This window comes from Cebus imitator, unplaced genomic scaffold (assembly GCF_001604975.1).
Source record: "Cebus imitator isolate Cc_AM_T3 unplaced genomic scaffold, Cebus_imitator-1.0 Scaffold177, whole genome shotgun sequence".
NCBI lineage: Eukaryota > Metazoa > Chordata > Mammalia > Primates > Cebidae > Cebus > Cebus imitator.
This window is the reverse complement of record NW_016107492.1, coordinates 390,768-411,150: the sequence shown is the minus strand read 5'-3', so window position 1 is coordinate 411,150 and position 20,383 is coordinate 390,768. Positions and strand designations below refer to the sequence as shown.

The window sequence follows — 20,383 nt, the reverse complement described above, 5'->3', positions numbered from 1 at the left end:
GCCAAAACTGACTAATTTTCTCAATACACCCTCATAATAAGATGATGGTATTGTTTTTAGCCATTCAGAAAGTCAACAAGAAAAATGCCTTGAGCTTCCCAAGAAATGATTATCATCACCTTTGCTCTTGACTGGTTTTGCTTTGACTGGACCACTTCCACCTCTTGGTAGCCATTGCTTTGACTGTGCTTTGTCTTCAGCTGTGTTCCATCTTCTGTTATAGTTCTTTTAAAAAATGCTTCAGGATTTGGATCTCACTTTAAATTTCCCTTGAAAGCTCTTCCCTTGTCTGCAGCTGATGTAGGCACAACAGTTTTGGTATCCATTGAGTGGAAAGTTTGCTCAACTTTAATTTTTAGTCAGAATTGGGTAAGTTCAACCAGTTGAGATGTCTATGGTGTTATCCGTTGTTTCTGCTGTTATCATCAATTCTCTTCAATTAGAGCATGAACAAGATTAATTTTTTCCTCACAAATTAATGTAGATGATTTGCCACTGTGGGGTACATCTTCAACATTGTCTCATCCCTTCTTAAAACTGGTTATCCATTTGTAAACTGCTGATTTCTTTAGGCCATTGTCCCCATAAACTTTTTTTTTTGAGACAGAATCTTGCTCTGTTGCCCAGGCTGGAATGCAGTGACATGATCTATCTCAGCTAACTGCAACCTCTGCCTCCCAGGTTCAAGCAATTCTCCTGTCTCAGCCTCCTGAGTAGCTGGGACTACAGGCGCCCACTACCACACCTGGCTAAGTTTTGTATTTTTAGTAGAGATGCAGTTTCACCATATTGGTCAGGTTGCTCTTGAACTCCTGACCTCAGGTGATCTGCCCGCCTTGGCCTCCCAAAGTGCTGGGATTACAGGTGTGAGCCACCACATCCAGCCATAAACATTTTATAAATCATCAGTGATTTCATTATTTTTCCACCCAAGCTTCATCATAAATGTGATGTTTGTTCTTGCTTCAGTTTCAACAGAATTCATGTTGCTCTGAAAGGGGCTCCTTTTAAACTGATGTCCTAGCTCTAGTGATTCAAACTAGATCCTGTTCAGACATATTATGACAAGTTAGTATGAGTTTATTTTTGTGCAAAAAAAGTTTGAAATCTATGCATAATTTTTTCAGAAAAATGATGGCAGCCCACCATTGCCATCAGTTCCACATGTCTGGGGAGGACTCACGATCATGGTGGAAGGCAAAGGAGAAGCAAACGCATGGCTTACATGGTGGCAGGCAAGACAGAGCATGCAGGAGAACTCCCCTTTATAAAACCATCAGATCGCCTGAGCCTTATTCACTATCACAAGAACAGCATGGGAAAGACCCACCACCATGATTCAATTACCTCCCTCTAGTTCCCTCCCACGACACATGGGAACTATGGGAGCTACAATTCAAGATGAGGTTTGGGTTGAAACACACCAAACAATATTACCTATACAAGTGATGAAAGTCCTGCATGATGTTTATTTCAGTTCCTGGTCGTTGACACAACTTTAAATCTAGCGTACTCACTGAATTCATTCTGGAGGAGGGAATGATTGTTATTGATTGAATCCTGTACCTTTCAAAAAATACTTTGTAGTCCTAACCCCCAGTACCTCAGAATGTTACCTTATTTGGATGTAAGGTCTTTGCAGGTTTAACGAGGTTAAGATGAGGGATTTAATTCAATGTGACTGGTGTCCTTATAAGAAGGGGGAATTTGGACATGGACATGGACAGAGGGAAGATAATGTGAAGACACACAGGGAGAAGGTGGCCATCACATGGGACTGGAGTGATGCATCTACAAGCCAGGAATGCCCAGGATCACCAGCAAACAAAGATAAGCTAGAAGGGGCAAGGAAGGACTCTCTTCTAGAGTGTCAGAATGATTGTGGCCCTGCTGACAGCTTTACTTCAAACTTCCAGTCTCCAGAACTATGAGACAATAAATTTCTGTCAGTGTAAGCCACCCAGCTCTTGGTACTTGGTTACAGTACTTGTAGGAAACTCAAATAAATATAATACAGATTTATCCATTTTCTGATTACTTTTCCTCACATCTAACCAAAAACCAAGGAGGCTACAATTAATTATTCCTTTTTATTTCCCCTTGAGGATTGTGCACTATGGATTGGAAGAAACAAATACTTAAATTTCTAGGTGAAAATGAATTAATGAAATTATTTTTAATCGGTGAATGAAAAGCAAGCTAACAAGTGACTTAAAAATGTTATAGGCTGGGCGTGATGGCTCATGTCTGTAATCCTAGCACTTTGGGAGGCTGAGGTAGGTGGATCACCTGAGGTCAGGAGCTTGAGACCAGCCTGACCGGCATGGTGAAACCCCATCTCTACTAAAAATATAAAAATTAACTGGGCATGGTGGCGCATGCCTGTACTCCCAGCTACTTGAGAGGCTGAGACAGGAGAATTGCTTGAACCTGGGAGGTGGACTTGCAGTGGGCCCAGATCATGCCATTGCACTCCAGCCTGGGGGACAAGAGTGAAATTCCATCTCAAAAAAATAAATAAATAAATAAATAAAATAAAAAAATTACAAGGTGCTTTTGCCTGAGTAATTTTCATTTTATATGTTCTTACTCATATGCTTTCAAAGGGATGTCTTTCTTAATATCTTTTTTAGCTACCACTGCTATCTTTGAAAATGATATATTTTTATATTCTCCGGCAGAGAAATGCACCTGTAAATTAAGCTCTTATCTTTAGCTCCTAAAGTGTCCACCACATCATAGAACCACACACTGGTTAACTTAGCAGGGAATTAACAGATCGAGTAGTTCAACTGCTTTATTTCTCAAAGAGGAAATTGAAGTCAACAGAGGCTAACTACAGTAGTAACTTATTCTTTTGATGCACAGTCTAAAGAATGTACTTACAGCCTTTTTTTTTCTGTTTCTCAGTACTAGAGAGTTAATGTTTTTAATCACATTTAAAAGATCAGATTTTTCTGGATCATTTTAATAGTCTTCATTATAGCTTGTAGAATAAACAGTAAGTGATAAATAACTGTTTATTGGGGAAGAATTCTTATTTGCTAGTTATCTTGAAGCTGTAAACAAACTTACTAAAAGTACTTATATAGGATGTGGTTGTATATGACTAATCTGTCCCTGTTACAGGCATAGCAGCATGAAGCCAGGGCATGTGAAGTCTACACTGCATTCCCAGGTCAGAAGGCTTTCTTAGAATATCTGGATGGCTAAGGTAGAAGGGATATTTCTAAATCAGGCATCAGGTAGAAGTTGGCCCTGAGTTTCAGAAGCACATAGGCATTTTTACTATGTCCTCATATCCTATCTTAGCTGACTTTGAAAATACAGGGCAAAGGGGTCCTGAGAAAGGGCAACAAACCAAAATAAAAGTGAATCTTAGAAAAGCTACCAAGATTTTAAGAAGGTAAAAGGCATAACATCTTTCATGAATGACTGTCCAGGGCTATTAGTCAATTTATAGCTCACAGATTCTCTGTGGTAGTTAATAGTTTAACTAATATCTATTTAAGCCACAGTTGCTTAGAGATCTTTCCTCATCTTCAAATAATATTTTTTTCAAATAGTAATTTTAAATTTAGGAACAGGGAGATGTTGGTCAAAGTATGTGTGTGATATGTTAACTAGCTTGATTTAATTATTCCATAATATGCATTTGTATATATATATATGACTTTATACTCCATAAATACATACAGTTGTCAATTAAAAATAAAATTTTACAAATAAATTTACTTTCTTCTAGGAATCGTGCTAATCACTTTACAAATGTCTTTTATAAAGCAACAAAGCTGTAAGAAATTACAATTATTGTCCTCATTTTACAGTAATAAAAATAAATCTCAGAGAGTTTAAAAAAAAAAATCTTGCCTAATGTTGCATTGCTAACAAATGGTTGGGCCAAGATTTACAATTAGGTCTGTTTAACTCCAGTGAGTATTTCCACTCATTATATAATCATGAGGTTGATAGAATCCCTGACTGGGCATCTTTTCCATCTCCCTGCTGTGAGGTAACATATGGGCCCTCCTGCTGCTTAAGCATTTGAGTCACCTTCCTCATCTGGAGTCAGCTTTCAGTATAATCTTTTCTTCCTGCAGGCCCTAGAGATTTGGTCTGCTCACCTTTCTTCTTTCAGGCTGTCACCACCAATTCTCCTTCCTATGGTTCATCTTCCACCAGAATTCTAGGGTAGGACACAGATTCGCCTCTTTTCCTCTTGTTATTTCAGCAACAGCCACAACAAACACTTCAAATTTTGAATGAGGATCTCTCTAGCTAGTAACTTCAAGTTGCAATATAATAATATTAACAATCACTTCTGTGCTTTACTACTAGAACATCACTTTTCCTATTAAATTTTTATTCATAATTATTTTGACATACGTTCTTATGCCACTTATATGGCAATGAATAGAGTTTTAGTCTGATTTACAATTACAATTCTATCCCCTGCTCTTTCTGTAGGCTTGTAAATGCTCCAATTTATCTTCCTATAGCTGATGCTTGAAAGAGAGTAAAAGATATTACAGAAGATCACACATATCAAGTTTTACATTTTAAGAAATAAATGGAAGAAGAGATTTCTTGCCTTGAATGAGAATGGCTAATATTTATGAAGTACTTAATATTCTAAATATTTTCCATATAAAAGTCATGATGATTATCTACATTTTACTGATGAATAAATCAAAGCATAGCACCTTTGCTAGGATATGAGTAAACTAAGGAAATAAGGTTCAAACATAGGTCTGTATAAGAGATGTATTAAGCTGCTTCTTAAAAGTAGCATAGAAACACAAATCATGGGTATTATGTAAAGAGCAAATTTCATTGTTAGTATTTTTTAATCCTGCAATTCCTTTGAATCTTATTAGTTTGTTTTCACATTTGTGGTATTGTTTGATGTTGTTGAAAATGGATCTCATTTTACTCAAAAAAGTCTATAGTTAAATAATAGACGAATTGCTCTGTAAATGTGAGTTTCTAAATTTAGTCATTGGGGGCTAGTTGTTTAGCTAGTGCTTTTGAGGTCCTTGGTTTAAATTAGGATTTCTAAGTTTAAACTTAAATAAACACTTGCCTTTTGATTTCTGGATTCCTTGATAAAGACAAACAAATAACACATATGATTAAGCTACAGCTATACTATCAGTTTTACAGTCCTCTTCTTATATAGCTTCCTAGTTGAAATTTCCTTCTTAATGCAGTTAAGCGTATTTTTTATGGACTAAACCCTTAAAAGACATCAAACATTCAGAATTAATTAATCATCTCTATAGAGATTTTTTTCTGTAGCCTATTTTTGAGGAAAGAGCAGAAGCACCCTCTCACATAACCCCCAAAACAAAATTGGCACTGATTTAAGAACCTGTTATTTGTCTTTAATGGACAGTTTTATACAAATATGTTCAGTAAACTGTGCATAGTTCTTTTAATAGAATGGCTCTGTAATCTCAGACAAGTTTTTTTTTTCAGGAGGGAATAAAATGAAGATTATTTGTCCAAGAATATGTTCACTTTGAATTAAAAAACATACTGCATAAAATGTCCTCCTCACTAAAGTTTTTAATTGCTTTGATGAACAGAACATATAATATGTAATGGGAAACATTTTAAAGATCATTAATTAAGCCAAAATCAAGCATACTACTAAATTCCAAGGCCATGTTTTAGAAAAAGGTTATCTTATCAATCTGTCCCAGAAATGAGATCATTTTCTCCCTATATGTATGGTGAATTTAGGTTCAAAACACTATCAGAGGGAAGAAGTCGATAGAGCTTAGTCTGTGACATGTTTTTAAGACTCAGAGTTGAAACACAGACTATCTCTGTGGAAGTTTCTACAAAATGCCAAGCATACAGAGCTGTGCTGACCAATTGACATCTTGTAGCCATATTTGGCTATTTATTTTAAAATTAACTAAAATGAAATAATATTAGAAATTCACTTTCTTAATTGCACTAAACACATTTCAAATTCATAAAAGCCATCATCACAGAAAGTCCCATTGGACATCATTGATTCAGAGAGTCGAAAATGGTAGTAAGCATTTTAATTGTTAGATAGATTCCTTTTTCATTTTATAGAGATGGAGTCTTGCTCTGTTACTCAGGCTGGAGTGCAGTGGCAGCAACTATGGCTCACTGCAGCTTCGACCTGCTGGGCTCAAGCAATCCTCCTGCCCCAGCCTCCTGAGTAGCTGGGACAACAGGCAAGGGCCATTATCCTTGGCTAATATTTCAAGTTTTATTTTTACTATTATTTTTTGAGACAGGATCTCACTCTGTTACCCAGGCTGGACTGCAGTGGTGTCATCATGGCTCAATGCAGCCTCTACCTCTTGAGCTTGGGTAATCATCCCACCTCAGCCTCCCAAGTAGCTAGGATTACTGGTGGGAGCCACCATACCAGGCTAATTTTTGTATTTTTTTTTTGTAAATATGAGGTTTCATCATTTTTCCCAGGTTAGTATTTTTATTTTTTGTAGAGGTGGGTTTCACTATGTTGCTCAGGCTGATCTGAACTCCTGGGCTCAAGTGATCCTCCTACCTCAGCCTCTCAAAGTGCTGAGATTACAGGTATGAGCCATCATGCCCTGGCCTTTAGATAGATTCTTAAAGTTCATCAGTGTATTTGGTAACATGGAAAAGAAACAATGAGTTATTTTTCCCAAGTCTGGAAAATTGAGGTAAAATAAAAATACCTTTATTTTTCATTCAGCAAAACTTTAATAAAACTCAATACATTAGGGACTAGGCAAACCAAGGTGAAGAAAGTATGATTTCTGACTTGAGAGGATTACAGTTTTATGGATGAGCTGGAAAAAACATCCAGTCATTATACAACATGGCTTTTATTAAAATGATGTTACATACCAAACAAAGTCATTAGCTCAGTCTGAAGGACTGAGGAAGACCTCAAACCGGAGGTGATAGATGGGCTATTACAGTAACAAAGTTATTTTTAAAAAAATAATGTACATTCATAACACAAAATAAAATGGTCAGTCTTTCCTGATGTCTGTAGAGTAAATTTGAGAATGGCCCTGACCCTGAGACAGAATGTCCCATCAACATTCTGTAGCATACCCTTGTGTAGATATTTCCACTGAATATTGTTCTAAAGCTATGTATTGGATTTTATGAAAATAACTTGCCCTAGTGTGTAGTTTTTTAGGAAATTCTGGACTAGCAATAAAAACTCCTATGACCCATGATACTGGACATAAAGTGATTAAATAGTAAAGAGGCTGAGTACTCCTAAGCGTGGGCTGCCAGGCCATGATTAATGGTGTCATGCGGAGAATGTCAAAGGGCTGCGGAGTGAGTGGCTCCATCTCCAGTGTGACTCTTGCAGGTTTTCAAATGTCCCTCTCAACACTGCAGCTTGAGGAGAATGTTGACCATGCCCAAGAGAATGCTCGACCAGGACAGTAAAAGAACAGAGGGCTCAGGCTGAGAAAACCAAAGATGATTGTTTCTGAAGACCTTTCAGTGTGGATGTTGTGGGACAGAAGTGCAATATGGCATGCAACGAATCCTGGGGTGGGCTGGAGGGATCCAGATAGAATCAGCACAGAGGCTGTCCCTTTAGTAGCCTGGCTAAGTACAATGATCAGTTCCTTAAGTGAGAAGGATTGGAAATTAATTAGACAGCTATTATAGTGTGTTAGTATATAAATATGGATGGGTGTTTGTATTAGGGTTCAATCAGAGACGCTGAACCATTAGGATATACATATATATATACAAACATATATATTGTAATGTAGTTATTTGACTAACCATTAGAGATTGTTTCATATATACATATATAATTATATAGAAAACAAAATTATATATAATATACAATTATATCATATATACAATTATATATTATATTGATAATATAAAATGATTAATTTATATATTAACTAATATAAAACTTATTGTATTAATATATTATTATATTATATATTATATCAATAATATGGTATATTACATATTATACATTATTTTATATATAAAACAAACTAGTGGTTAGTCTAATAATTACATTAGGATATATATATCTTATGTAGTAATATATAATTATATATTATATGACATAAAATACATAATTATGGTATAGAATTATTATACATTATATATCATATATGACAAAATATATACAATATATACATATCTGTAACAATCAGAGATTTGCTACAGGGATTTGATTTTATGCAATGATGGGAGCTGGTAAAGCAGTCTCTGTAAACCTGTCACCCTGGTGTCTAATGTTGGAGTTTGAAGTCTGCAGAGCAGGCAGCAGGGAAGGGAAGAGAGAGGGTACATGGAGGAGGGCAAGAACAAGCTGGAACCCACAGTATGAGCTCGAGCACATGAAGATAAATAGAAACCTATGTCAGTTCTGTCTCTGACCCGGAGGGTCTTGTGGAAACCATGACCCTTTATGATGGAACTGAACACACACCTGGACCATGGGATGAAGGTGAATCTTCCTTGGCTGTATGATAAAGTTGCCTCTGGGCCATGATATATTACGACCGACTGTGAGGCTTCTGAGATCACTATCCACTATATGAAGCTTAGCACAGTTGTCTGCACATATTCATTATTTAAATTCATTATTCAATATTTGTTGAAGAATAAAATAAAATGTGTGTGTATGTGTGTGTGTGTGTGTGAGAGAGAGAGAGAAAGAGAGTGAGAGAGACAGAGAGAAAAAGAAGAAAGAAGGAAGAAAGCAAAGGAGAAGGAAAGGAAAAAGAAAGAAATGCACAAGGCCATTGAATCATCCAAAGACACACCTTCGGCTAGAATCAAGGTAACTTAGTTTCTTAAGAAATTAAATAAAGTGACACATATATTTTGTTGACAAATACTTAATAATATATAATATAAAAATATCAGAAATATCTAATAGTTCATTACATTATGGTGTATAAAAGTAGTACTTATGAGAGAAAAATTAATGCTTTGTTATTTAAAGAACACTTTCATGGATTCACAGGGTCTTCATAAAGATTTGATTTGGAAAGTTTAGATGTGTTGTTTTTCCTTGTTTAGTGATCAAATGTAAGCTACATGAAGGGTCAGGAATGATCACGGTGGAGTCTCTGGAGTCCCAGGGGTCTATGGATAGAATTCAAGTGTTCCATGAACTTAGGAAAAAATGTGCCAGTTTTCTCCACTAATTTCTTTTTTTTTTTTTTTTTTTTTTTGAGACGGAGTTTTGCTCTTGTTACCCAGGCTGGAGTGCAATGGCGCGATCTCGGCTCACCGCAACCTCCGCCTCCTGGGTTCAGGCAATTCTCCTGCCTCAGCCTCCTGAGTAGCTGGGATTGCAGGCACGTGCCACCATGCCCAGCTAATTTTTTGTATTTTTAGTAGAGACGGGGTTTCACCATGTTGACCAGGATGGTCTCGATCTCTTGACCTCGTGATCCACCTGCCTCGGCCTCCCTTCTCCACTAATTTCTAACTGCAATAAAACATTCCCTTCAACTATGAACACAGCATAAGCAACAGGCCAGAATAGTATCAGCCTGTGACATACTTTCCATATCATATTACTGTTGTTGCAGACGTCTCAAAATGTTTACACTATCAGCTCAAAATTATAGTAGTTACTAGACTACATTTTGTTACTGACCTGTTAATCAAACACACATATTAGTATAATACATTTATCATTTTAAATCTCTTTATAACTGCATTTCAATATAGTTTCCTTTCTAATCCTAGTGTTCTATCTTATACATTTAAAAACATTATTATGAAAAAAGGCCCATAGGTTGTCAGAGTCCATGAGCCTACAAAAGATTAAGAAACCCTACCTTTCATAAGGACAAAATGTCTCCCTTCATTGCAGTATTTGTTTCTGATTGGTATTCTAGAGATGCCAATGGCAAATAATGGTGCTTACAGGCATTGTACACAAGGTGGCAGCACATCATTGTTTCATTTCCAAAAATCAAATTTCCTCATTCCTGGTCATATCTGGATGCTAAGTGTAAACACTAAGATAAAGTAATACATTTTTAGCAAATAGATTTTGATACTTTCAGCCTTCTAGTTTATATTAATATTCTCTTTTTTGTGCATTATATAGAACACATGAAATGTTTCTATTTAGTAAAAAATGTTTCTCAGTTTGAGACACACAAAAAGAAATTAAGTTAAATTGTGTTCAGAACTATTCCTAAATATGTTTTATAAAAACGATCCTATCCCCCCACACACAAAACCACACAAAATCTTATGAAGACAGGCTTTTTATAAATTACCCCCAAAGGGTAATTTATAAATGACATAAAACATCCCCCCAATATATACCATACTCTAATTAAAATTTGTCATGTTTTAAATGAAAAAGGAAAGGAGGGTAGACAAAAGGATCGTTGGTGCAACAGATTGCAAAATGGCTCTAATTCCTCATTCCTCCCATGAAAAAGCACAGTTTATTTCTCCATCTCTTGAATTTGAATTGTTCTTGGGACTTGCTCTGGCTAGTAGAATGTGTTTTCTTTTGGTTTCTGCTTTCAGGACTGGGCACTGAACTTACTTGTATTTGGATCTCATGAGAGAACATGCCTGAGTTAGCCTGCTGGAAGGATGTGAGAGACACGTGGTATACGAGACCTGTCAAGACAAGCTGGATTCTCCAAGCCAGATAAAACTTAGAAAAATGAGATCCCCACCAATAGTCAGTCTACTACCAGACAAATGGGAGAGGCCAGTTGAGGCCAGAAGAATCACCCAGTCTAAATCTCTGGCCTGCAGCTGGCTCCAGATGTATAGACACACAGTTTTTAGACATTGAATTTTGTCATACTGTTTTCGTCTAGCATGATTTGTAGAAGAGGTAATGGTTATAAGGTCTTCTTTATTTCTGACTGTACAAGCTCATGACTGGTCCAGATATTCTTCAACAAAATGAATCTGTGACCTAGCCTTCCATTGAATCAAGTATTTTGGCATATATAACATTTACTGAGTGTTTCTTTCTAGCCACTTAGTAAATCTAGTTTTTCCTTAAGTTAGTGGAAGTCAAGGTAGAGAAATAAATTGGGTTTTGGGAGAGGAATGTGTTATGGGCTAAATGTTTGTAGCTCCACAAACCTCCCCAAATTTATATGTTGAAGTCTTCAAGCCCCAATATGATAGTATTTGGAGATGAGGCTTTTGGAAGGTGCTTAGTTTTAAATGAGGTCTTGAGGGTGGGGCCTCATGGCCCTTTTAAAAAGAGACACCAGAGAAAGTTCTCTCTCCCTTGTGCACAGAGAAAAGGTCATGTGAGCACACAGTGAGAAGGTGGCTACCTCCATACAAGCCAGGAGAGGAGGACTTAGAATAAAACCTACCTTTCTGACCTTGATTTTGGATCTCCCAGTCTCTGGAACTGTGAGAAATAAATTTCTGCTGCTGACGCTACCAAGTCTGGGGTATTTTGTGATGGCATGCAGAACTCACTAATATAGAACGGAAAGGCAAAAGAAGGGAAAAGTGATAACTAACAACTATTCAGTGTTTTCCAGCATTCTAAAGATTTAATATAATTTCATTTCATTTCTTACAACAACCAAGTGAGGTAGATACTATTACCAACAACCTCATTTTACTTACAGATGAAAAAATGACAAAGAAAGGCTAAGTAACCCATCCAAGGCCTCATGGCTAATAAGTGGCAGAGTGAGAATTTGAATCAAATTCTATCTCAAGAAGCTGTGTTTTTAACTGTTATGTCACACTGCTAAGAAATGAGCAGTAGCACACAAAGACAGGAAGACAAAAACTCGGTGATACACACTGTTGTCTGGTACATTACATACGGCCACGTAGTATGCCAAAGCAGTATAGTATACTGCTTTGTTGAAGATATGAGGGGACATGTTTTACTGTATATAATAAAGCAACATTCTATGTATACTTGCAGGCTTGAATAAGAAGGCATTTAAAAACATTTATCCAGCATTGTTTCGTATCAAATACGTATAGGACGGATTCACAAATTCCCTGTGTTATTAGTTCTACCTGTAAAGAATAACTAGATAATTAGGCAGAATAACTAGATAATTAGGCCTGCTGTACTTATTGGCCAGGTAGAACATGTGAAATATGGAAAAATGATTTTCCCTGGCTAGACAAGGAATTGCTGCTCTCCTCATATAAGCAAGAAGGTATTATAAAATTCTGCCTCACTCTGACAGACTAGCTGGAGAAGAGAGGCCTCCCTGAGCAAATTGACCACACCACTGAAAGCATCCTTCTGCTCCAGAGTATGTAGAAGACAAGTAAGAAAATTTCTAGTTTATTGGGAGGTGTGAAGAAGGTCTGAGAATTGAGAGCCTCTGTGCTTATCCCTGTTTTCAGGGAGACAGTGGATGCTATTGTGAAGTTGCAGGGTGACTTGATAATATGGCAAATTTTCAGTGGATTAGAGCCCGAGAGGGAAAGAACAAGGTTTGGGCAGTGTGGAAAAGGGGGAGACTATGAACTGAGTGTGCAAAAGAATAGTCTTCTGGCTACATCAGTGTTAGATGCTTCAGCAGCCAATATAGTCAAGATGGAGACCTCCGCAAGATGAGGTGGGACAAGCTGCAGCTTAGAGAAGGGCCAGTAAAGATGACATGCCAATGCAGATATTAGATGGGCACCCACACACGCATTATGTAAGCCTCTTCCTAGGTCCAAACCCCTTTCTAGGGAGAATGATGGAAGGGAGGACAAGTAAGAGGTGATGTTGTCCTGATATGAAGTTTGGAGTTTGAAGGGACTGAGTTCCCAAGGGGCTAAGAGTTATTCAGGAAGTGACGACATTGCCTTTAATTGGCAAGTTCAATGATTTTCTGCATTTTCTTCCCACATCCAACCAAATTAAATGAAGAATGTACGAGCAAGCTGAGCTTAGTTATAAACAAGAGAAATTTCTGACCTTATTAGTTGTGGCTATAAAAAATAAAGCTGGCATACGCCCAAAGCAGAAGCCACTTTCCTACCAAATATTCAGTCTGCTATATACCCTGCAACATTAATCTGTTTTCTTTGTTTTCACAAATTCTCTCTGATATTTGCTTTATACAATATTGACAGAGATTCTGGTCAGAGGAAAAGAAGTGTTGACATAGTTTTATACACGTCAATCATCATTTTGAAAAGGTACTAACATACTTACATTATGGACATGAAAAAATATTTTCCTAAAATGCAATTAGAATATACTAAATATTTAATGCATTTGTACTAGTTATTGCTGCATAACAAATCACTCAAAATGAAGTGGGTGAAACCGCTAATAATTATTTATTATCTCACAGTTTCAGTGGGTCAAGTATTCAAAGACAGCACAGTTGGCAGGGTTTGTCTCAGCTTTATAAGATCTGGGGCCTCAGCTGGAAGACTTGAAGGCTGAAGGGCTGAAATTGTCAAGGGTGTGACTTGAGCTGGAGGGTATACTTCCAAAATGGCTCTCTCACTTGACTGACAAGTTGCTTTCTCTACAGGGCTGCTTGAGTGTCCTCACGACATGTCAGCTGCTTGTCTCCAGAGTGAATGATCCAAAAGCTTAAAGCAGAAGCTGCAATAATTTTTAGGACGTATCTTAAAAAGTTTTATACCATCACTTCTGAAGGATTCCACTTGTCACATAGGTCAGCCTGATTATGTGTGGGTGGAGACTCCACAAGGATATTGTATTAGCTATTGCTGTGTTGCAGATTACCTTGAAATTTAGCATCTTAAAGCAACAAATATTAATATTATCTTAGAATTTCTGTTGCATCAGTAACCCAGGATCAGCTTAGCTGGGTGGTTCTGGTTTAGGATCTTGCATGCAGTTGCAGTTAGCCTGTCAGTTAGAGCTGCAGTCATCTGAAGTTCGGCTGGGGCTGAAGAACTCCTTCCAAGTTCTCTCATTTGCTAGTAGGCTTCAGTTCCTTGCCATAGGGGCCACTCCTTCGGCTGCTTAGGTTTCTTTATTACATTACAGCTTGCTTTCTCCAGAATAAGCAATGTAAAAGACAGAAACAAAGAGCCCAAGATAGAAGCTATGATCTTTTATGACCTAATATTGGAAGTAACATAATGTATTAGTTCCTATTGCTGCTGTGACAAATAGCACTAACTTAGTGGCTTAAACAGCATGAATATATTATAGTTCTGAAGATCAGAAGTCCAGAATGGGTTTCACTGAGCAAAAATCAAGGTGTTGACAGAACTGTGTTCCTTTTACAGAATTCAGGAGAGAATTCAGAGGCCTCTTGTATTTTTGAGCTTCTAGAGGACATCTGCATTTTTTTGGCTTGTGGCTTTTTTCTCTACCTTAAAGCCATCAGCATAGCAATTTTAAATCTCTTTGACTCTGACTTTATTTCACCTTTTAAGGATCCTTTGAATTACATTGTGCCTACTGAGATAATCCAGGATAATCTCCCTAATAAAAAAATCTTAATTTAGTCACATTGGAAAAATTCTTTTTGTCATGTAACATAATATTCAACATATTGATAGGCTTAGGATGTGGGATTAAGATATGGACATATTTGGGGAGCTTTTATCCTTTCTACCACAAATAATATTACTTTTGCCATATCCTATGGGTCACATAGGCCAACACTAGTATAATGCAGAAGGGGACTACACAAGAAAATACCAGGAGGTGGAGCTCACTGTGGCCATTTGGAGGCTGGCTACCATGATTTTTTTTTTTTTTTTTGAGACAGGGTCTCCTTCTGTAGCCCAGGCTGGAGTGCAGTGGTGCAACCTCAACTCACTGCAACCTCTGCCTCCAGGGCTCAAGTGATCCTCCTACCTCAGCCTCCCAAGTAGCTGGGACTACAGGCACAAGCCACCACACCCAACTAATTTTTTCTATTTTTTGTGGAGATGGGGTTTTGCCATGTTGCCCATGTGGGTCATATCACAATATTTTTTGTATAATTGTTACATAACTTTGAGATTTAAAAATGCCATGCTGATGGCATTCTCTCTGTATATTATATATATATAAAATCTATATATAATTTATATATATAATCTACATATATAATATATATAATTATGTAAAATATATAATATATAATACAGATATAATCTATATATTGTATTATATATAATCTATATATTATATATATAGAGAGAGAATGCCATCAGCATAGCATTTTTAAATCTCCCTGACTGTATGTAAAATTTTATTTATATTAAGTCTTTTCAGTAACAAATATTCACCTCATTTTTCTCAGTTGATCATCTTGAATAGCTCATTGGGACAACACTCCTGGAGAGTTATTTTAATTTTAAATGGCCCTATTATATTCCTACACATAATCCCATATCTAAAGTAGTACCGTATGAGCTCCCAGTAAGATGAGCTACAAAATGCTCACATACAGGAGAAAGCCTTAAGAACAGTGAGAGAGGCAAACAAATGCAAATGGTTAAAATGCTATATTTATCTTATACTCAACAGAAGAGATAAGGAAGGAGGTTAATAATTTATGGATGCCTAGAATGTGCCAGGACTTTGCCATATTTTCCACATATATTGTATTATTTAATCCTCTCAATGACTGTGTGAGATAGGAATATCCCTCAAACAGGTTAGGTGGCTTTTCCTATCACACATTTGATAAGTGATGGGGGTTATATTTCAGAACCAATCTTGAGTAACTTCCAAAGCCTATCTCTTTGCACTACATTGAGTGGTCACATTAATCAGGTAAATTTTCTACTTTTAGAATTTGAGAAACCCAGGCTAGTTTGGAAAAACAAGATGCACATTGTGTTCAAGTCCATTTGTTCAGGTGCTGGAGAAGCTAAATTTCAGCATTAATGCTTTTTCAGTTCCATCCTCTATATAGAAATGGGTGTACAAGATGTATCCAAGATTCACTGGTTTCTTTCCAGATCAAATTTACAGTATAAAGTATTCCAACTTTAAAATGTCTATGATGTACAGAATATCTAGTTTTTTACTAAAAAGAAGCACAATTTAAACTTCTCATATGCTAAAGACAGCTACCTCTTGAAAGGTAGGGTAGTTTAACGTGGCAAACTTAAGGGTATTGAAATCAGGTAAACTCTTCCTTAACTACTTCATAACTATGGGACATTAGACAAATCATTTAATATATCTGGGAAAAAAAGAATAAGCTAAGCCTGATTTTTCTTTCTACCTAGGAAGACATTTTCCTGTATCGTCTTTATTTGATACTGAGGAGGAAGGAAATTTGAGCTGACATCCAAGGGAAAGGAAAGAAAACAAAACATTTATTTATTTACTCACCCCTTCATCTGATTATTCATTCAACAGATATTTATTGTAGATTGTTTACAATCCTAGGTATATGTCTTAGATAATTAAAATATATTTATGTACACACCATAAAACCAGTATGCAATTGTTCATAGTAGCATTATTCATAATAGCCAGAGTGGAAACAACCCAAATGTCCACCAAATGGATGCATAAAATATAATATAGCCATATACAATGGCTAACAATAAGTCAGCCACCATGGTGTCTGCATGTGTTACCTCATTAATTCCTATTGAAAGGCCTTGGGAAAGGGCTTTTTATCCTCATCTCATACATGAGAAAACAGAGACCCTGAAAGGATAAATGATGGTGGGCAGAAAAAATATTGGACTAGGGACCAAGAAACTTAGATTCTAGATCCATCTTTTTACTAATCCACTATGAAACATGAGAAAAACTTTACATTCTCTGTAACAAGTTTTATGTTTCAGAGAAAAAGAGACCTGAAACATTTAACCTTGAAGGCAACATAAGTCCCTTCTTCCTATTTGAGTGTTGAGTCCAACTCTTGCATTTGCCTTTTGCCTTTGCTTTTTTTTCTCTCCTTACATTTAATTTACATTCTTTTTCCTCTGTTTTATTTCACTATTAATGCTATTGGATTAATTTAATCTAAAGTTTAAAGTAGATATTTGAGTCAAAAAAAAAAAAAAGGTCTCATTAGCTTTGGACCAGAATGCAAATACAGTGTAGGCAGGAACATGTCTCATGTTTAGCTTCGGGTTCTCCTATAACATAATGTTCTTATTGCTGCTGCTGCTGCTGCTGCTAAATTTAGGGGGAACTATGCCTAATGAGAATTCCAAATGTATCTAGTTTAGGAAATGATTCTTTTTCTTATATAAATTATTGGGTTGACAATAGGAACCAAAGGAAGAACAATTAATGGTATTTCAGCAACTGGTATTGAGAATAGTTGTATTTCATATATATATATATATAATATATATATATAATAAATATATATTATATTTATATATATAATATATATTTATATAATAGGTTGAGATTAAATACCATAAAATTCATTCTTTAGAAGTGCATACTACCATGGTTTTAGATATTCACAGAGCTATGCAACCATCACTACTATCTATTAGCAATCACTCCCCATTCATCTTTTCCCAGCTTCTGGCAACCACTCAGTACTTTCAGTCTATAGATTTGCCTGCAACAAAACTTTCATATAGATGCAGTCATACATTATGTGGATTCTGGAATTGGCCTGTTTCAATTGACATAATGTATTCAAAGTTCATCCATGCTGTAGCAGGTATCGGTACTTCATTCCTTTTTGTTGCTGAATAATATTCCATTGTATGGCTATATCATACTTCACGTATCCATTTGGTGGATATTTGGGTTGTTTCCACTCTTGGCTATTATGAATAATGATACTATGAACAATTGTGTACAGGTTTTGTAGTGTGTACATACATACATTTAAATAATCTCTGACATATACCTAGGAGTGAATTACTGGATCATAGGATAATTCTATGTTTAACTTTTTGAGGAACTGCTGAACTCTTTTCTAATGTGACTGCATCACTTTGAACCAGACCCCTTGGTAAGTATGATTATTACAGTAAATAGATAATTTTAATTTCTAGAGTAACAACAAACAGCTAGCAAGTTTACACACCAAAAAATCCATTTCGTAAAGTTCACTATTAATGAGCTGGAGAAACTGAGTTTTTGATCATGTAAAACTTGATCAAAGTTTTTGATCATGAAGCCACATAGTGGACCCATGGATACCAAAGTTCTTTCTTCCCCTGGGAGCAGAGGCAATATTCAAAATATCCAGTATGGCCTGGGTTCTGACCGACGAGAATGGATTCACTGACTGATACAGAGTCCTTGGCAGTGAACACCAGGGCTGCTGGCCTCATGTATGTATGTTTCAGCCGCTCATAAGCATTGTCAAGCAGTTGGTAGGCCTCCCTTTACATTTGATTCATTTAAACGACAATGATCTTTTGTTCTATGTGTGTAAGATTTGCAAAGAAAACCAACATTAGCAATCTACCTATTGGAGTTAGCAAATTCTAACTCCAATAGAACATATCTATTGGAGTTAGCACACGTTCCGTTGTCTTGAACAGTTCTAGCCCATGTAAAATAATAATAATTTTAAAAGGTAATAATCTGTTAAAATGCATGTAACCAGAAAGTCTAAAATTAAAATGAAGAAAATAACTCCAATCTTTATTAAGGGGAGGATGATGTGCTAAATAACTTTATCTTTTTTTACTTCTGAATTTTATTTTTTATGAAATTTAATAATTAAGTCTCAGACATTTGTTTTGGTGACATCACTCTTATTCCATTCCACAAATTACTAAACTATTAAATTTGTGTTGAATGTTATCATGCAAAAAGTTTTCTCTTTTATATTTATATATACTCAATTACTCACATTATACTGAATTATGAATAAAATTGAATTCTGAAAAGAAAGAAAATTGGGGACATTATTTTACTTAATACATATTACATACTATACTAATGTTTTTATTGTGAAAACTGTTTCCATATTGGTGTACATCCAAATTTATCTTTTATGTTATCTGGTATACAATTTTACTGATAATATATAACTAAATATGCCTATATTTGAAAACAATTATTTTGCCATCTTGAAGGGAGAGTCAATTATTTATAACTTACAATAAAATAAAAAATTCAGAAAATTAACTACATAGAAATAAACACATGGCAAAATATCCTAAGCAGAGTCAAAAGACAAATATTGAAAGAAGAACATACATAATTCATATTAGAGATGCAGTAATTTTCCTGTCATATACAAAACTAGAAGTAGATAAGAAAAAGACCAAAAAAAAAATCTGACAGATAAATGGATACAAAATGTAAAGAGATCCTGCTGCTTCAGCCTCCCAAGTAACTGGGACTACAGGTGCACATCACCTTGCCTGACTAGCAAGCAGTTTGTGAGCATATAAAAATATGCTTAACTTCACTTACTCATAAAAGGTATGCAAATTAAATGAAACTGATATTATTTTTTCATTTATTAGATTGTTACATATCTGAATGTTTGATAACACACTGTGTATATTGTTACAGATGCCATGGAGGGCAACTTGGTGATTGTATCTAAACTACAAATGTAATCCTTTGATCCAGAGATTATACATCTAGCAATATGTTGTTCACAAACACCTGAACATGCTCTAAAAGACATATGCAAGATTATTCATTGCAGAGTGTTTGTAAAAGCAAAAGATGGGGAATAACCTAAATGCCCATCAATGGAACACTGGCTACATAAATTATAGTAGCTTATATAATGCAACATTATGAAGCTTCAAAGAATAATATTCAAGCAATTTGAATGTTGAAAAGATCTCTAAGGTAAGGTGCAGAACACTATGCATTGCATACTATCTTTTATATAAAAGGGTGGAAATAACATATATTTGCATTCTCTTATTTTTGTATAAGAAAATTTTGAAAGCTTATACAGATGGAGCATCCCAAATCACAAAATAGAGTACAAAATCCAAAACACTTCTGGTCCTAAGCACTTTGGACAAGAGATACTCAACACGTACAGTAAACTATTTACAGAAGAGGAAAATTGGGTGGATAAGGGCAAGGATGGGAAGGAGAATATTTACTGTTTATTTGGCATGATGTTATTTGAAAAATATATGTACGTACCAAGTGTTAATTCAGGGTCTTCTTATTTCCTAAATTTAGAGTACTGCAAATGTAATTCTTTCATTGCATCTGCTAGATTCCATGGAATCAAGTGAGCCAAGAAAAAGAGTACAGATACCCAGCAAGTGAAATCCAAGATAACTAGAGGAACTACCATGGAAAATGTCACTGTTTCTCAACTCTGCTTCACAGATCATTTTCTGAGTTTAGCAGCAGACAGAATCTCTAATTTTAAAATCCACAGGCTTAAAAAATCAAACTGAATCCATAGGGGCTTACCAATCTTGACAGTCCAAGAAGCTAGAAGATGCCAGGGAAGTATGTATCATGGTAGTATTTGTGACGTTTGAGGGCCACAATCATGCCTTACATTTAAAATTTCATGAAGAA

At 35.8% G+C, this 20,383-nt stretch overlaps 1 long non-coding RNA gene across 1 annotated transcript; it reads left to right on the top strand.

The window, feature by feature from the left end:
- The first annotated feature begins 4,067 nt into the window (after nucleotides 1–4,067).
- LOC119473683 lies at nucleotides 4,068–4,583 on the top strand. Its single transcript, XR_005202892.1, has 2 exons — nucleotides 4,068–4,191; nucleotides 4,468–4,583. It is a non-coding gene; the product is annotated as an uncharacterized LOC119473683 (long non-coding RNA).
- Nucleotides 4,584–20,383: the final 15,800 nt, after the last annotated feature.